Source organism: Triticum aestivum, chromosome 6A, assembly GCF_018294505.1.
Source record: "Triticum aestivum cultivar Chinese Spring chromosome 6A, IWGSC CS RefSeq v2.1, whole genome shotgun sequence".
NCBI lineage: Eukaryota > Viridiplantae > Streptophyta > Magnoliopsida > Poales > Poaceae > Triticum > Triticum aestivum.
Window position 1 is genome coordinate 144,435,457 of NC_057809.1, and position 19,699 is coordinate 144,455,155.

The following is a 19,699-nucleotide window of genomic DNA, read 5'->3' on the forward strand; positions in this document are numbered from 1 at the left end:
CCCCATCGTCCTTGCGGATGGGGATGGAGCGTACGTTGTACTTGTGGCGTAGCTCGGAGTAGAAGGCCGCGGTCGACCCGCACCTCGTTTTCCTTGCGGATGGGGATGGAGCATACGTTGTACTTGAGGCGTAGCTCGGAGTAGAAGGCCGCGGTCGACGTGCACCTCGTCGTCCTTGCGGATAGGGATGGAGCGTACGTTGTACTTGTGGCATAGCTCGGAGTAGAAGGCCGCAGTCAACCTGTACCTCGTCGTCCACTCGGTAGGATTTTACAAACTTAGGCGAGTACTGTACTGCAGCTAAGCCCCTGAGTGAGAGGGTTGCTCGACATAGGATTTTTTTAAACTTAGGCGAGTACTTGACTGCAGCTAAGCCCCCGAGTGAGAGGGTTGCTCACCACTCGGTAGGATTTTTTAAACTTAGGCGAGTACTAGACTGCAGCTAAGCCTCCGAGTGGGAGGGTTGCTCACCACTTGGTAGGATTTTACAAACTTAGGCGAGTATTGGACTGCAGCTAAGCCCCCGAGTGAGAGGGTTGCTCACCACTCAGTAGGATTTTTTTAACTTGGGCGAGTACTGGACTGCAGCTAAGCCCCCGAGTGAGAGGGTTGCTCACCACTCGGTAGGATTTTTTAAACTTAGGCGAGTACTGGACTGCAGCTAAGCCCCCGAGTGGGAGGGTTTCTCACCACTCGGTAGGATTTTTTAAACTTAGGTGAATACTGGACAACAGCTAAGCCTCCGAGTGGGAGGGTTGCTCACCACTTGGTAGGATTTTTTTAAACTTAGGCGAGTACTGGACTGCAGCTAAGCCTCCGAGTGGGAGGGTTGCTCACCACTCGGCATGATTTTACAAACTTAGGCGAGTACTAGACTGCAGCTAAGCCCCCGAGTGAGAGGGTTGCTCACCACTCGATAGGATTTTACAAACTTAGGCGAGTACTGGACTGCAGCTAAGCCCCCGAGTGAGAGGGTTGCTCACCACTCGGTAGGATTTTTTAAACTTAGGCGAGTACTGGACTGTAGCTAAGCCCCCGAGTGAGAGGGTTGCTCACCACTCGGTAGGATTTTACAAACTTAGGTGAGTACTAGACTGCAGCTAAGCCCGTGAGTGAGAGGGTTGCTCACCACTCGGTAGGATTTTTTAAACTTAGGCGAGTACTGGACTGCAGCTAAGCTCCCGAGTGAGAGGCTTGCTCATCACTCGGTAGGATTTTACAAACTTAGGCGAGTACTGGACTGCAGCTAAGCCCCTGAGTGCGAGGGTTTCTCACCACTCGGTAGGATTTTTCAAACTTAGGCGAGTACTGGACTGCAGCTAAGCCCCCGAGTGAGAGGCTTGCTCACCACTCGGTAGGATTTTTCTTTAAACTTAGGCGAAACAGCTTCGCAGCTAAGCCCCCGAGTGAGAGGCTTGCTCACCACTCAGTAGGATTTTCTTTTGAACTTAGGCGAAACGGATTCACAGCGAAGTCACCCACTGGGGGATTTCAAACACAAATAAAAGCAACAACAATCGTTCAAGAGGACTGTAAAGCTCTTGTCTTCGATAAACGAATTACAAAGGTATTTCTTATTACACTTTATTCGAACGAGTACTTAAGTATAAAAGGGGCGGAGCAGCTCCGCATTCCAAGCCTATGGCTCGTCCTTCTTATGCTCGACATCGTAAAGGTGGTATGCTCCATTTTGGAGCACTCTGGTGACCTTCCCAAGCCGGGGCAAGCTTGTGTGGCTTCTGCTGATCCACTCGAAGAACCAAGTCACCCTCTTGAAAGGCTCGACCTTTCACGTGTCTAGCATGGAATCGACGCAAGTCTTGCTGATAAATGGTCGATCGGATCAAGGCCATCTCTCTTTCCTCCTCTAGGAGGTCGGCTGCGTCTTGCCAAGCTTGTTCTGCTTCATCTTCAGAGAAGAGCTCAACTCGTGGTGCGTTATGAAGCAAGTCACTCGGTAGAACAGCTTCAGCCCCATAGACCAAGAAGAATGTAGTTCGGCCAGTCGACCGATTGGGAGTTGTCCTCAATCCCTAAAGAACTGATGGAAGTTCATCAACCCAGGCGCCCGCTGCGTGCTTGAGATCTCGCATCAGTAGGGGTTTCAGTCCTTTGAGAATCAGGCCATTTGCTCTTTCTGCTTGTCCATTCGACTCGGGACGGGCGACTGAAGCATAGTCGACTCGTGTGCCTTGTGAGGCGCAGAAGGTTCTGAACTCATCAGAATCGAAGTTCAATCTGTTGTCAGTGATGATGTTGTGCGGAACCCCATATATGAATATCAACTCTCCGATGAAGCTGACAGCAGTACTAGCTTCAAGATTCTTAATAGGCTTGGCTTCGATCCATTTGGTAAACTTGTCGACTGCTACAAGCACATGAGTGAAGCCACTCCTACCCGTCCTCGGTGGACCAACCATGTCCAATCCCCAAACAACAAAGGGCCAGATGAGAGGAATGGTCTTTAGGGATGATGCAGGTTTGTGCGACATCTTGGAGTAGAACTGGCAGGCTTCACATCTATCGACTATATCTTTCGCCATTTCATTTGCTCGTGGCCAATAAAATCCAGCTCGGTATGCTTTAGCCACAATGGTCCGAGAGGACACATGGTGACCACAGGTCCCCGAATGGATGTCGTGGAGGATCACTCGACCTTCTTCTGGCGTTATGCATTTCTGGCTGACTCCAGTTGCACTTTCTCTGAACAGTTGTCCTCTTATTACAGTAAAGGCCTTGGATCGACGGACAATCTGTCGAGCCTCTTCTTCCTCCTCTGGGAGCTCTTTCCTAAGGATATATGCAATGTATGGCACCGTCCGGTCGGGAGTGATGACTAACACCTCCATGATCAAGTCGACCACAGCTAGGACCTCGACTTCAGTCAGATCTGTGGCACTCTTAGGTTGCGGGGGTTCTTCAGCGAAGGGATCTTCTTGAACTGAAGGTGCATGAATATGCTCCAGGAAAACATTACTGGGAATAGCTTCTCTCTTGGAGGCTATCTTTGCTAAATCATCTGCTGCTTGATTTTTTAGTCGGGGTACATGATGGAGCTCTAACCCCTCAAACTTCTTTTCCAACTTCCTCACCGCATTGCAGTAACCAGTCATGGCTGGGCTTCTGACGTCCCACTCCTTCATCACTTGATTGGCTACCAAATCTGAGTCGCCATAGACCATGAGGCGACATATGCCGAGTGAGATGGCCATACGCAACCCATACAAGAGTTCTTCATATTCTGCTTCGTTATTGGAGGAATCAAAGTGAATCTGGAGAACATATCTGAGCTCGTCTCCTCGGGGGGGATACCAGTACCACCTTAGCACTGGAACCATTCAGCATCTTGGAACCATCAAAGAACATGGTCCAGTGCTCCGAGTGAACTTGAGTCGGCAGTTGTTGTTCAATCCACTCGGCGAGGAAATCCTCTATTGCTTGGGACTTGATAGCTTTCTTTGCTTCAAACTTGATATCTAAGGGAAGGAGTTCAATCACCCACTTTGCCACTCGACCAGTTGCATCTCTGTTGTTCAGAATCTCTGATAATGGAGCGTCGCTGATGACTGTAATGGAGTGATCAGAGAAGTAATGTACAACCTTCTTCGTGGTCATATAAATCCCATAAACAAGCTTCTGATAATGTGGATATCTTTGCTTTGATGGAGTCAAAACTTCAGAGACATAGTATACTGGGCACTGAACTTTGTAGGCTTTTCTTTCTTCTTCCCGCTCGACCGTAAGTACTATACTGACGACTTGTCCAGTGGCTGGAATGTAAAGCAGTAAAGGCTCTTTGCTGATTGGAGCAGCAAGCACCAGTTGGGTGGAAAGCAGGGCTTTGAGCTCTGCAAATGCTGCATCAGCTTCAGGAGTCCACTCGAACTTATCTGATTTCTTCATCAGTCGATAAAGAGGCAGTGCCTTTTCACCGAGGCGAGAAATCAATCGACTTAGGGCGGGCAAACAACCAGTAAGCTTCTGGACATCATGCACACGCACAGGGCGTTTCATCCGGAGTATGGCACCCACTTTCTCTGGGTTAGCGTCGATCCCTCGTTCGGAAACGAGAAAACCAAGTAATTTTCCGCCTGGAACTCCAAACGTGCACTTTGATGGATTGAGCTAGATATCATACCTTCTGAGGTTGGCAAAGGTTTCAGCAAGGTCAGCCAGTATGTCGGAACCTTTATGTGACTTGACCACAATGTCATCCATGTATGCTTCCACATTCCGACTGATCTGAGTGAGCAAGCACTTCTGAATCATCTGCATGAATGTGGCTCCAGCGTTCTTCAAACCGAATGGCATAGTGACATAACAGAAGCACCCAAATGGGGTGATGAAAGCTATTTTTATCTCACGAGGTCCATACAAATGGATCTGATGATACCCGGAATAAGCGTCCAGAAAGGACAAATGCTCACACCCCACAGTCGAGTCAACTATTTGGTCGATGCGAGGGAGAGGAAAGAGATCTTTCGCGCAGGACCAATTGATATGTTTGAAGTCGATGCACATGCGAAGTGAATCGTCCTTCTTTGGTACCATGACAACATTAGCTAACCACTCGGAGTGGTAAATCTCTCGGATAAACTCAGCTGCCAGAAGCCGAGCCACTTCTTCACCGATTGCCTTCCTCTACTGTACGGCGGACCGTCGAAGATGTTCTTTCACCGGTTTCACCTTTGGGTCGACTCGCAAACGATGCTCAGCCAGTCCCCTGGGAACACCTGGCATGTCAGAAGGTTTTCATGCAAAGATGTCCCAGTTCTCACGGAGGAACTGGATGAGCGCTTCTTCCTATTTGGAGTCGAGTGTTGTTGAAATGTGAGTCGGAGCAGCATTGGGATCCGTTGGATGAATATGAATCGGCTTCGTTTCACCAGATGGCTGGAATGCTGAATCTGTGGAAGGCTTCTTAGCTCGCAACAAATCACTCGGATCTGCATTTTTTTTATATTCCTGTAATTCCACTACTGCCATCTGTGCACCGGCGATCTTTGAGCCCTTCTAGAAGCACTCTTCTGCCTTCTTTCGACTGCCAGTGATAGTGATCACCCCTTTAGGACCAGGCATCTTCAATTTGAGGTACACGTAACATAGTCGAGCCATAAAACGTGCATAAGCTGGCCTGTCTAGAATAGCATGATAGGCACTCTGGAAATCCACAACTTCAAATGTCAACTTTTCCTTGCGATAATTCTTGGAATCACCTACATCAAGGGTGTCAGGACCCCGACTCGATGCCACATAGATCTAGCATGTAACACTTCATATCACTTTGCGGCCCCACGCACGGTATTCCCACGGGTGTCGCCTTACCTTTACCCGGGACCGTTTGCGCCTTTTGGCACACGTATATGACAGTGTCGCTAGCATCCATATGATAAGGAGCCCGGGCTGACATGGCTAGTCGTAAACCCAAAGTGGCACAAACTTACAGGGACAGGCATCCATGACCCAGCATCGAACGTGTCGGTCATCAGCGAGTGAATCCAGGCTGTAGCACTGGGCTAGCAGGACTCCGGTGAACCGGGCTGTAGCGGGCTAACAGGACTCTGGTATTCATCGCGTGACATTTCCCCGAAGGGACAGACACAGGAACGAAGAAGGACACATGCCGGCCAGCCTAAGTGTTCCGGAGCAGTAGCAAGCTACCATGGCTCGGTGGAAACACTAGGAGACATTTCCCGGTAAGAGAGGCTACTGAAGATAAACGACTAGATAGTCAGATCCCACACATACCAAGCATTTCAATAACATACACACAATATGCTCGATATGTGCAAACACAACATGGCATCACAACATGACTCTATGACTCAAGTAATTTAATCAATAGGCTCCGAGGAGCGAGATATTACAAACATGGGTCTCATGACCCAACAATCAGAGCATACAAGTCAAAGCACAAGCGGAAGCTATCATGTCTGAGTACAGACATCTATAAATGAAAAAGGCTGAGAAGCCTGACTATCTACCAGATCCTGCCGAGGGCACAAGATCGTAGCTGAGGTAACAAGCTAAACGTCGAAGTCCACGCGGAACTACTAGCGAGACCGAAGTCTCTCTGCAAAAACATAAATAGGCAAACGTGAGTACAAATGTACCCAGCAAGACTTACATCAGAACTAACTACATATGCTTCATTATCAACAAAGGGGATGGTGGGGTTTAACTGCAGCAAGCCAGCTTTGACTCGGTGGCTATCCTGAACTACGACTGCAAGTAACTCTTTTGAGGTGGCGCACACGAGTCCACATATTCCCCATATCAATACACCACTATGGAATCGCTCCCGTCTCCCTACGAGAACGCCATCCATAGCACTCACGCTTATCTTGCGTATTTTAGAGTATCCACTTTCACTTGTCTATGAACTGATATAAGCAACCCAGAAGTCCTTTTCCGCGGACACGGCTATTCGAATAGATGATGATAACCCTGCAGGGGTGTACTTCTTCATACATGTTTCCACCACTTAGCGTCTGCACACGACATGTGCTCGGCAGACTTCAAGCGAAAGCCGACGTGGGTGTAGACCACGACCTACCTAAACACTCAAGTCTCTAGTCCAGGTTTATCGCCTATTCGGGTTCCATCCATGAGGAGATCCGGCCGGAGTTTCGCTCACAGCCCCAAACGATGTGAACAGGGTTCCGTGACACCAAACGGGCGCCCGGTTTACCCGGCCACGTGCCTACCGCATCACAGCCCACCCCTACGGTCAGCGCTGTCCACGGCCTCCAGCATACTACAAACACCAGAAACTACTTGCAACTCCTGGACAGAGGACAAGGGTGAATAAGAAGTCGAGCGGGGTCATATTTCAGGGCCCAATGTATGGTAGTAGCTGAATCATGGATCACAAACACAGAACTCAGTTCCTGAGGACGGCTACAATGAGACAACCCACCATGTACTCCTACATGGCCTCTCACCGCTACCTTTACCAAATCGTGTTCACACACTTAGCTCACACACAGTAGGACATGTTCACACGCCTCTGATTCATCCCCGATGAATCAGACCTGACTCAACTCTAAGCAGTAGCAGGCATGACAAACAAACATGAATGAGTAGGCACAACAGGGCTCAAACAACTCCTACTCATGCTAGTGGGTTTCATCTATTTACTGTGGCAATGACAGGTCATGCAGAGGATGAAGGGGTTCAGCTACCGCAGCAAGTAACAGATGAATCGGTGTTGTCCTAATGCATTAAAAGAGAGCAGGAGCGAGAGAGTAGGATTGTATCGGAATGAACAAGGGGGTTTTGCTTGCCTGGCACTTCTGAAGATAACATTGAGTCTTCATCAGTGTCAACGATCACATCATCGGTACACGTCTATCGAGAGGGGACAAATACCGGCAAATACAGAAAAGACACGATCAATGCAATGCACAATATGATGCATGCTATGACATGGCAATATGAATGTGTTTTGGGCTAATGCACCTAAAACCAGATTAAATGAAGTTGGTTTGAATACAAGATTCAAATTCAAACTCCGTATGTGGTTATTTAAATGTCATTCACTTCATTTGCCCTAAACAGTAGTGATAAGTTGTTCTAACATGCATGAAAATGGTACAGATGGATTCCTTGAATTTTTCTGATAATTTTTCATATATAATTTATTTAATTTGGAGTTACGGTTAATTTTCTATGATTTATTGAAGTTTTAGGCATTTTCTGGAATTTCAGAGTTAAATTAAATCCAGAAATGATTATGGCGTCAGCACCACGTCACAGTGACGTCAGCAGGGTCAACCGGGCCGGTCAGGGTCAAACCTGACGTGTGGGGTCCACACGTCAGTGGCACAGGGGCTAATCCCGCGTTGACTCGGGCTTTGACCCGCTACGGGGCCCGCTGTCAGTGTCTGTGGGGGTGTTTAGCATGGTCATTAGCGACTAAGTAAGTGCGCCACGTCGGCGTCACCGGAGACCAGCCGGCGGCGACCACAGGACACGGCGGGGCACGCCGGACTTGCGCTAGGGGCATCGGATCGATGCGCCAAGGGCACCAGGAGGTAGCCCGCGCCCGTGCGCATCTAGGGGGACCAACGGAAGGTGCGGGGGTGGCCGGAATCAGCAACGGCGGCGAGCGAGGCGGCGGCCGGAGCTCGGGCGAGGTCGGGGTTGGCGTTCGGGGGCACGGGAGGGGAAGCTAGTGGCGGCTACGGGCTCCTGGAGACGTGTTGAGTGCGGTGGTGTGCTCGGCTTCGAGCTGCAACGGCTCCAGCCACGGTGGTGACGAGGCACGGCGGCGGCGAGCTCTCGGGTCCGGCGGAAGCAATGGCTAGAGCGGCCCAACGGCATGGGAAGAAGAGGGGAACGGTTCAGTGGCTCACCGCGAGTCCAACGAGCGCGAGGGCGAGGCCGGGGACGCTCTGTGGCCGGCGAATCAAGCGACGACGGCCGTCGGTGCAGAGGAAGAAGATGGCGTCGGTGACGGCGCTCCAGGGCGTCCGGCGTCTTGTGGCTCCGTGGTAGGGACGGGAACGTCACGGCGGAGCTCGGGGGCGCGTCGGAGAGGCGAGGGAAAGGCGGTGGCCGCGGTGGTTCTCGTCGGCGGCGACGGCTGCGTTCGGGTTCGGGCGAGAGAGAAAGAGCAGAGGAGCGGGGCCTCGAGGAAGAGTGAGAGGGGTCCGAGGGGGTGGCGTGGCGTCTCCGGGCGTCGAGGAGGGAGGCAACCAGGCAGGAGGTGGCCAGGGGGGAAGCAGGAGGTGGCCGAGGCCTCTCGGGCGCGCGCCACGCCTCTGTTCGTCCTCCTGGCAGAGGAGGAAGAAGACAAGGGGGAGGAGGTGGGCTGGGCCGGCCAGATGGGCTGGCCAGCTGGGCCAGTTCTGGTGGACTGCACGGGTGAGGCCAGGTAAGCTGGGCTTCTCTCTCTCTCTCTCTCTCTCTCTTTTTTTTACTGTTTTCTATTTTTGTTCTGTTTTATTTAATTGGCACTGAATTTTAATTCAAACAGAATTTGAAAACAGTGCCTAAACTTCCCTGGATATTTTTTAAGTCACCTAATGGACTTCTCCACACATAATAAAAATATCTCAGGTCATTTGAAAATATATTCATTATATATTATGAATATAACTCCAAATTCAAATAAAATATTGATTTAAAATCAGAGCCCAATAATTCCTTAGAAATGTCCCAAAATTTTGGTTTGATATATAACTCTTGCCAAAATTGTCAGAGCTATTTCTAGGGCATTTTGGATTTACTGATTGCAATTTTAGGGTTTCTTGCCCCTCTTTTATTTAAGTTTTGAGGCTTCTGAATTCCTCAGTTCAAATTTTATTTGAAATAAAACATGATGCTCACAAGAGGTCTAGCCTAGTGCATTACCAGAAGCTAGGGATGTGACAACTCACCCCCACTAAACAAGAATCTCGTCTCGAGATTCAAGCGTAGGGTAAGGTGAAGGGTAACGCGGACTAGTATAATCTTCACGATCCAGGGTGCACTTCATAGGAACGTTGATTCGAACACCATCTTTGTCTTGTCGTCTTGCTCTGAGAACTCCAGCTAATCATGAAAAGAAGAGGAAAGGAAAACTCTAGAAGGATCGGTCTTCTCGAAGGTCGAACAACTCAGGATTAACTCACGGAATGAGACATAGAACCATCTCTCGGTTGAGACACGAGATACACATCAAGAGGGGGGGGGAAGAAACGGATGACGAAGGTTCACTAGGTAGACAACAATTCCACACCTAAGAAGGTGGTAAACGATTGTCAACGTAGCGAGGAGTTGAGTTGCCATGATACCACGACGAAACATCCTGGAGGAGGGTGATTCGTAGATTATTATCTTAAGTGGCAAAAAGAATTACTTTTGATTCAGAGATCATTGGAACTCTTTATACCAGCCTAAGGTAATCACAAGCGATCATTTGGAGGGGGTCGGTAGAATGGCATACTCGGACTTGGATGATGTGGATTACCTTGTTGAAGACAACGTAATGGATGAATTTGCTTATCACCGGAGATGGAAGAGACCCGTGGTAGAATGGCACATTGGCGGTGCAAGCTGGGAACAAAATGCAAATGCTGGGAATGATTCTGGTAACTGGGGAAGAACCCAACAATAAAGAGTGAATTCACTGTTGGAGTGGTTATAGCATAACCGAAGAATCTGGGGCAATCCCAGCTAGTGCCGATGATAAGACGTAGCGCTTGTGCGTGCTCTCAAGAACTTAAGCATTTCCACATTCATCAAGGTTTTACCAACATCCGTGTCAAGGGTCCGGTAGCACAACTTACTACCATGATGAATGGTGATGGAGGATGCAGATGCAAAGGAAGATAACACTTTCTCAGTTTTCACCTTAGCGAGGCCAAGGAAACAAAATCTGGATGATCGACCGAGAGACATTTAGCACTCCGCTTCTAATGTTCTCCTTGACGTGCTAGTGTATCCCATTCATAGATATGGTTTGATAACTAGAACATCAAGTAAAAGGTCGGACATCGGGAACACAATAATCATAAGGCACAACTAGGAAGTAAATCCTACGAAGTCCTTATGGGAAGGTGGCCAACTGCTTCAATCAAGATACCACAATAATAGGTCCTTCGGCTGGGTGGTGCTGGCCACGACATCCACTTTACCGGTTATCGAGGGACCAATATTATAGTTCTTGGGAAATGTTCCAAACCATCATATCTGCCTGAGATTCAGATCTGGTTGGTGTCAGGATATTCCAGACTCATCGAGTCTAGGAAGAAAATGAAAGTTTGCAACACAAATCGACGAGATGACGTTGCGGGATTCTCGGGAGATGAACTACGATAGCAAGCTCCAAAACATGAGCTGGTTCTGCTACAAACATGTGAACATGTTGTCCAAGACAAGCATGATCACAAGGTAGTCTTATAATAAAACACTACCGAGTTCAGGAGGGGGAACCATCATTAATGACATCGAAGTCTCCACGCGTGGAAGTCCAAAGAGTTCACCTTGGACAGACTCCTTTATCTTTGAACAACTCAATCAGTGGCTTGGTGTGCTAGGATATACATATAGAATGGAGGTTGCAAATCTCCAGACCACAGAATACTTCGCACGTATGCATGACTGACTTGGGATGATTCCAGAGGAAGCAAAACTAACTTTCTCAAATTCACGGCGGCATCTTTCACCAAATGCACGTGTATAAAAGGAAGTCACTCCTTTCATCAACAAATACTTCATGAGCTAGCATGAAGAAAATGCTTTCAAAAGTTTCCAACACTAGCTTAATGTCCAACAAAATTATGGAGGAGATAAGGATGTTGTCAATGGGCTCAACAACAATTCATCTGGGTTTCCTTTTAAAAGGAATTCCATAGTTAAGTGAACAAGTGATAGCATTGGTCAGGCCAAAGATGTAATGGTGTATGCTCGAGGGATCAACCACGAACAAGACAACATTACGAGCATCATTGGTATTGATTTGATTTGACGATAGCCCACACTCAAATCAAAGGATTGATAAGGCAATAGGTCCAGCAACTGATCACAGGGACCAACCGATGAAGATATCATCTTTCTTCAACACACACTACACAAGAATATCCCTTTGGAACGAACTAAGTCAGGCAAGCTTTTACCTTCCAACTCTCCAAGTTGTTGTCTAGCTTAACCAACTAGCTCAGGGATATCCATCACAGATTCTTGGAGAAAGGGTGGTTTACAATAAACCAACTTGATCACGAGCTCAACATAGCGGTCAGGTGACAACCTGGTAGTACTTCCGAGAAGATCTTCGGAAAATCACGAACCACCGATATGTTACTAAGCTCGAGAACAATCTTGCTTTTCGGGGCAAGATGATATGATCAAGTGAGCGAGGGCTTGACAAGATCCTAATTCATCAATCGAAGGGTGCACCGAAATAAGGACTAGGTAGCACGATCAGTCTTAGAAGGATGATTCAAAAACCAACATACTAAGAATGAAATTATTATCCTTTAACTACCAAGCAACGAGGTTGCTGGGAGTATTGATCTCACACATCACAACTCATTTGTCGGTATTCCGGTTGCATCAACACGAGGGCCGAGGAATGACTAATGATGGTGAGAAGTATCACTGTACCAAGAGTTCATAGGATGGTGTGCAATTCCTATAACAATCTCGATATAGAATAAGGTAATACTCCAAGGTAGAACAGAACCAAAAGCTGGATTAGCAATTAGATCTGCGGAGCACAACTTCTTTGACCCAATCCTGGATATGGAAGAGGTACTGGAGTTTGTTTCTCCAAGTCATTCAGGACAGAATGGCTTGACGGACCACAAGAGTAATAGGCATCGATAAACGAACGCACGCATACTCTTGACTATCAATTGATAGACGAGGGTCAGAATGCAACTACGGAGAACAACTCAAAGGAACATATAATTTTCTGAGTTGTGGATGCATAGATTAGTATGTCGAACCAAGTTCAACATATTTCTTCCGGATAACCCATGCAGAAAGGTAGAACTGGCAGAGTCACGATTTATGAATGGAGAACTCCTCAAGAGTACTCTAATTGTGATCTTTTGATCCAATAAACATCTGCCATAAGCGGTTCATAGTATTTGGAAGAAGGAAATACCACGGACCTCGAGGACTATCGCAAAGTTACTAATATCCTGAAGGAACTAGCAAACACTATCAACATGAAGTAAGTAGAGTGAATCTCGGGTTCAAAGCCCAAGGAATAGAATACCTACTACTAAGTGGCATCACGGGATGCTTTCGAGAATAAAAGCCAGAATCATCACACTGGGGATCACAAAACATTGCTAGATTACTAGGTGACTCCCTAAACACCTAGGGCCATAATAGTATCTCCAACATATATGTCAAGGTAACGGAGTACCTCAACTCACTGATTAGTGTGGTTAATCTGGCCCATGGGAACATTGAAACAGGAAGAAAGGATTTGCAATTGCATCAGACTACTTAGAAACCTGGGATGACTCGGACAGCATAACGGCTGTAAATGCTCAGAAAAGATTTGAGACATTCACAAAAATGGTGGCATAACCACTCAGAAGCACAATATCAAGGTCTCGAGATCAATAATTAACATACAGAAGTAGTAGGAACTGAAACGAGGCTTAAGTCCAACAATCTTATAAGTCTACGGATTAGTAACACGTGATCCTGATGGAAAGAAGAGATAGCCTAGTTCTTAATCCCCGCAGGAAAGATAAGATGACTCAGATCAGAAGGCATAAGGTATAAGGAGTAAAAAGAGCCTTACGTTCCATCCCACAATCAATTCCCTTATATAACTAAAGAATTTCTAGACTCAACTTCGACCAGTTTGGCTTGGTAATCCTACAGGCAGTCAAGCTCTGATACCAACGCTGTCAGGACCCCGACTCGATGCCACATAGATCTAGCATGTAACACTTCATATCACTTTGCGGCCTCACGCACGGTATTCCCACGGGTGTCGCCTTACCTTTACCCGGGACCGTTTGCGCCTTTTGGCACACGTATATGACAGTGTCGCTAGCATCCATATGATAAGGAGCCCGGGCTGACATGGCTAGTCGTAAACCCAAAGTGGCACAAACTTACAGGGACAGGCATCCATGACCCAGCATCGAACGTGTCGGTCATCAGCGAGTGAATCCAGGCTGTAGCACTGGGCTAGCAGGACTCCGGTGAACCGGGCTGTAGCGGGCTAACAGGACTCTGGTATTCATCGCGTGACATTTCCCCGAAGGGACAGACACAGGAACGAAGAAGGACACATGCCGGCCAGCCTAAGTGTTCCGGAGCAGTAGCAAGCTACCATGGCTCGGTGGAAACACTAGGAGACATTTCCCGGTAAGAGAGGCTACTGAAGATAAACGACTAGATAGTCAGATCCCACACATACCAAGCATTTCAATAACATACACACAATATGCTCGATATGTGCAAACACAACATGGCATCACAACATGACTCTATGACTCAAGTAATTTAATCAATAGGCTCCGAGGAGCGAGATATTACAAACATGGGTCTCATGACCCAACAATCAGAGCATACAAGTCAAAGCACAAGCGGAAGCTATCATGTCTGAGTACAGACATCTATAAATGAAAAAGGCTGAGAAGCCTGACTATCTACCAGATCCTGCCGAGGGCACAAGATCGTAGCTGAGGTAACAAGCTAAACGTCGAAGTCCACGCGGAACTACTAGCGAGACCGAAGTCTCTCTGCAAAAACATAAATAGGCAAACGTGAGTACAAATGTACCCAGCAAGACTTACATCAGAACTAACTACATATGCTTCATTATCAACAAAGGGGATGGTGGGGTTTAACTGCAGCAAGCCAGCTTTGACTCGGTGGCTATCCTGAACTACGACTGCAAGTAACTCTTTTGAGGTGGCGCACACGAGTCCACATATTCCCCATATCAATACACCACTATGGAATCGCTCCCGTCTCCCTACGAGAACGCCATCCATAGCACTCACGCTTATCTTGCGTATTTTAGAGTATCCACTTTCACTTGTCTATGAACTGATATAAGCAACCCAGAAGTCCTTTTCCGCGGACACGGCTATTCGAATAGATGATGATAACCCTGCAGGGGTGTACTTCTTCATACATGTTTCCACCACTTAGCGTCTGCACACGACATGTGCTCGGCAGACTTCAAGCGAAAGCCGACGTGGGTGTAGACCACGACCTACCTAAACACTCAAGTCTCTAGTCCAGGTTTATCGCCTATTCGGGTTCCATCCATGAGGAGATCCGGCCGGAGTTTCGCTCACAGCCCCAAACGATGTGAACAGGGTTCCGTGACACCAAACGGGCGCCCGGTTTACCCGGCCACGTGCCTACCGCATCACAGCCCACCCCTACGGTCAGCGCTGTCCACGGCCTCCAGCATACTACAAACACCAGAAACTACTTGCAACTCCTGGACAGAGGACAAGGGTGAATAAGAAGTCGAGCGGGGTCATATTTCAGGGCCCAATGTATGGTAGTAGCTGAATCATGGATCACAAACACAGAACTCAGTTCCTGAGGACGGCTACAATGAGACAACCCACCATGTACTCCTACATGGCCTCTCACCGCTACCTTTACCAAATCGTGTTCACACACTTAGCTCACACACAGTAGGACATGTTCACACGCCTCTGATTCATCCCCGATGAATCAGACCTGACTCAACTCTAAGCAGTAGCAGGCATGACAAACAAACATGAATGAGTAGGCACAACAGGGCTCAAACAACTCCTACTCATGCTAGTGGGTTTCATCTATTTACTGTGGCAATGACAGGTCATGCAGAGGATGAAGGGGTTCAGCTACCGCAGCAAGTAACAGATGAATCGGTGTTGTCCTAATGCATTAAAAGAGAGCAGGAGCGAGAGAGTAGGATTGTATCGGAATGAACAAGGGGGTTTTGCTTGCCTGGCACTTCTGAAGATAACATTGAGTCTTCATCAGTGTCAACGATCACATCATCGGTACACGTCTATCGAGAGGGGACAAATACCGGCAAATACAGAAAAGACACGATCAATGCAATGCACAATATGATGCATGCTATGACATGGCAATATGAATGTGTTTTGGGCTAATGCACCTAAAACCAGATTAAATGAAGTTGGTTTGAATAAAAGATTCAAATTCAAACTCCGTATGTGGTTATTTAAATGTCATTCACTTCATTTTCCCTAAACAGTAGTGATAAGTTGTTCTAACATGCATGAAAATGGTACAGATGGATTCCTTGAATTTTTCTGATAATTTTTCATATATAATTTATTTAATTTGGAGTTACGGTTAATTTTCTATGATTTATTGAAGTTTTAGGCATTTTCTGGAATTTCAGAGTTAAATTAAATCCAGAAATGATTATGGCGTCAGCACCACGTCACAGTGACGTCAGCAGGGTCAACCGGGCCGGTCAGGGTCAAACCTAACGTGTGGGGTCCACATGTCAGTGGCACAGGGGCTAATCCCGCGTTGACTCGGGCTTTGACCCGCTACGGGGCCCGCTGTCAGTGTCTGTGGGGGGTGTTTAGCATGGTCATTAGCGACTAAGTAAGTGCGCCACGTCGGCGTCACCGGAGACCAGCCGGCGGCGACCACAGGACACGGCGGGGCACGCCGGACTTGCGCTAGGGGCATCGGATCGATGCGCCAAGGGCACCAGGAGGTAGCCCGCGCCTGTGCGCATCTAGGGGGACCAACGGAAGGTGCGGGGGTGGCCGGAATCAGCAACGGCGGCGAGCGAGGCGGCGGCCGGAGCTCGGGCGAGGTCGGGGTTGGCGTTCGGGGGCACGGGAGGGGAAGCTAGTGGCGGCTACGGGCTCCTGGAGACGTTTTGAGTGCGGTGGTGTGCTCGGCTTCGAGCTGCAACGGCTCCAGCCACGGTGGTGACGAGGCACGGCGGCGGCGAGCTCTCGGGTCCGGCGGAAGCAATGGCTAGAGCGGCCCAACGGCATGGGAAGAAGAGGGGAACGGTTCAGTGGCTCACCGCGAGTCCAACGAGCGCGAGGGCGAGGCCGGGGACGCTCTGTGGCCGGCGAATCAAGCGACGACGGCCGTCGGTGCAGAGGAAGAAGATGGCATCGGTGACGGTGCTCCAGGCCGTCCGGCGTCTTGTGGCTCCGTGGTAGGGACGGGAACGTCACGGCGGAGCTCGGGGGCGCGTCGGAGAGGCGAGGGAAAGGCGGTGGCCGCGGTGGTTCTCGTCGGCGGCGACGGCTGCGTTCGGGTTCGGGCGAGAGAGAAAGAGCAGAGGAGCGGGGCCTCGAGGAAGAGTGAGAGGGGTCCGAGGGGGTGGCGTGGCGTCTTCGGGCGTCGAGGAGGGAGGCAACCAGGCAGGAGGTGGCCAGGGGGGAAGCAGGAGGTGGCCGAGGCCTCTCGGGCGCGCGCCACGCCTCTGTTCGTCCTCCTGGCAGAGGAGGAAGAAGACAAGGGGGAGGAGGTGGGCTGGGCCGGCCAGATGGGCTGGCCAGCTGGGCCAGTTCTGGTGGACTGCACGGGTGATGCCAGGTAAGTTGGGCTTCTCTCTCTCTCTCTCTCTTTTTTTACTGTTTTCTATTTTTGTTCTGTTTTATTTAATTGGCACTGAATTTTAATTCAAACAGAATTTGAAAACAGTGCCTAAACTTCCCTGGATATTTTTTAAGTCACCTAATGGACTTCTCCACACATAATAAAAATATCTCAGGTCATTTGAAAATATATTCATTATATATTATGAATATAACTCCAAATTCAAATAAAATATTGATTTAAAATCAGAGCCCAATAATTCCTTAGAAATGTCCCAAAATTTTGGTTTGATATATAACTCTTGCCAAAATTGTCAGAGCTATTTCTAGGGCATTTTGGATTTACTGATTGCAATTTTAGGGTTTCTTGCCCCTCTTTTATTTAAGTTTTGAGGCTTCTGAATTCCTCAGTTCAATTTTTATTTGAAATAAAACATGATGCTCACAAGAGGTCTAGCCTAGTGCATTACCAGAAGCTAGGGATGTGACAAAGGGCGATCTGATCGAGTGACGCAGCCTTCTTGCCAGGAATAACTCCATGGAAACTCATATTACTTTCAGTGAGTCTGGACATCAGAATGCCCATTCCTTTCAACGTCTCTGCATATAGTATATTCAGCCCACTGCCACCATCCATCAGAACCTTAGTCAATCGAGTGCCTTCGACTACTGGGTCGACCACCAGCGCTTGCCTGCCAGGGGTGGCTATGTGCGTTGGGTGATCGGACTGGTCAAATGTAATGGCAGTCTGAGACCACTTCAAATAACTGGGTGTCACCGAAGCGACCATGTTCACTTCTCTGTTGATGACTTTCAGTCGACTCTTACTCTCAACATCAGCGAAAATCATCAGAGTGGAATTGACGTGGGGGTAACCATCATCGTCTTCCTCCTCATCCTCAACTTTGTCCGCTTGCTTCTCCTTTTCCTTGGGTTGTTTCTCTCGGAATTGCTGGATTAGGAGTCGACACTGTCGAGTGGTATGCTTCGGGTAAATGAAATTACCCTCTTCATCTTTTTTGGTGTGAATGTGGCATGGTAAATCTAGCACATCATTTCCATCTTGATCTTTTATTTTCTTGGGGTTCCACGGTCCTTTAGGTTTTTCCTTTAAACTTTCCTTGAGTCACGGCCAAGGCTTCACCAGGAGCGGTTGGCTCGGCTTTGCGCTTCTGCTTCCGACTGGAGTTCCCTCCTCCGGTTTCGTGGGCGACTGTTTTGTGCTTGCCACTCCGGAGTCGGTCTTCTTCTTCACCATTGGCGTACTTGGTGGCAATCTCCATCATCCGAGTCAGAGTCATATCTCCCGTCCGACCGAATTTCAGGTTCAACTCCTGATACTTAACGCCTTCTTTGAAGGCACAAATTGCCTGGTGATCCGACACATTCTCCACCGTGTGGTGCAACGTGATCCATCTCTGGATATAATCTCTCAAAGTTTCATTTGGTTTCTGAATGCAACACTGCAATTTTGTCAGCCCTGCTGGCCGTTTGCAAGTACCTTCAAATGTTTTGACAAATACTCGGGCAAGATCTTCCCAAGTATAAATACTACCAGGCGCTAACTGATTCAGCCACGCTCTGGCCGAGCCCTCCAACATCAAAGGAAGGTGCTTCATGGCCACTCTTGATAACCCACAAGTATAGGGGATCGCAACAGTTTTCGATAAGCAAGAGTGTCGAACCCAACGAGGAGCTAAAGGTAGAACAAATATTCCCTCAAGTTCTATCGACCATCGATACAACTCTACGCACGCTTGACGTTCGCTTTACCTAGAACAAGTATGAAACTAGAAGTACTTTGTAGGTGTTGTTGGATAGGTTTGCAAGATAATAAAGAGTACGTAAATAAAAAGTAGGGGCTGTTTAGATAAAGAAACAATAAAGTAAATACAGCGAGTGTGGAAAAGTGGTGGTAGGAGTTGCGAAATTGCCCCTAAGCAATTGACTACTTTACTAGACCGATAGCAAGTATTATGTGGGAGAGGCCACTGCTAGCATGTCATCCCTGACTTGGAATTCTATGCACTTATGATTGGAACTATTAGCAAGCATCCGCAACTACTAATGTTCATTAAGGTAAAACCCAACCATAGCATTAAGATATATTGATCCCCCTTCAATCCCGTATGCATCAATTTCTATGCTAGGTTGAAGCTTCTGTCACTCTTGCCCTCCAATATATAGTCCTATCAACATACAACTAACCCTAGGGTGTGATCCACGCGCGCAATCATATGATGGGCACCAAAGGACAGCAACATAACCACAAGCAAATTAAATCAATCATAGCAATTCATCAACCACCGATAGGACAACAAAAATCTACTCAGACATCATAGGATGGCAACACATCATTGGATAATAATATGAAGAATAAAGCACCATGTTCAAGTAGAGGGTACAGCGGGTTGCGGGAGAGTGGATCACTGTAGATAGAGGGGGGAAGGTGATGGAGATGTTGGTGAAGATAGCGCAGGTGTTGGTGTAGATCGCGGTGATGATGATGGCCCCCGGTGGCACTCCGGTCCCACCGGAAGCGAGGGGGAGAGAGCCCCCTCCTTCTTCTTCTTCCTTGACCTCCTCCCTAGATGGGAGAAGGGTTTCCCCTCTGGTCCATGGCCTCCATGGCACGAGAGGGTCGAGAGCCCCTCCGAGATTGGATCTGTCTCTTTGTCTCTCTCTGTTTC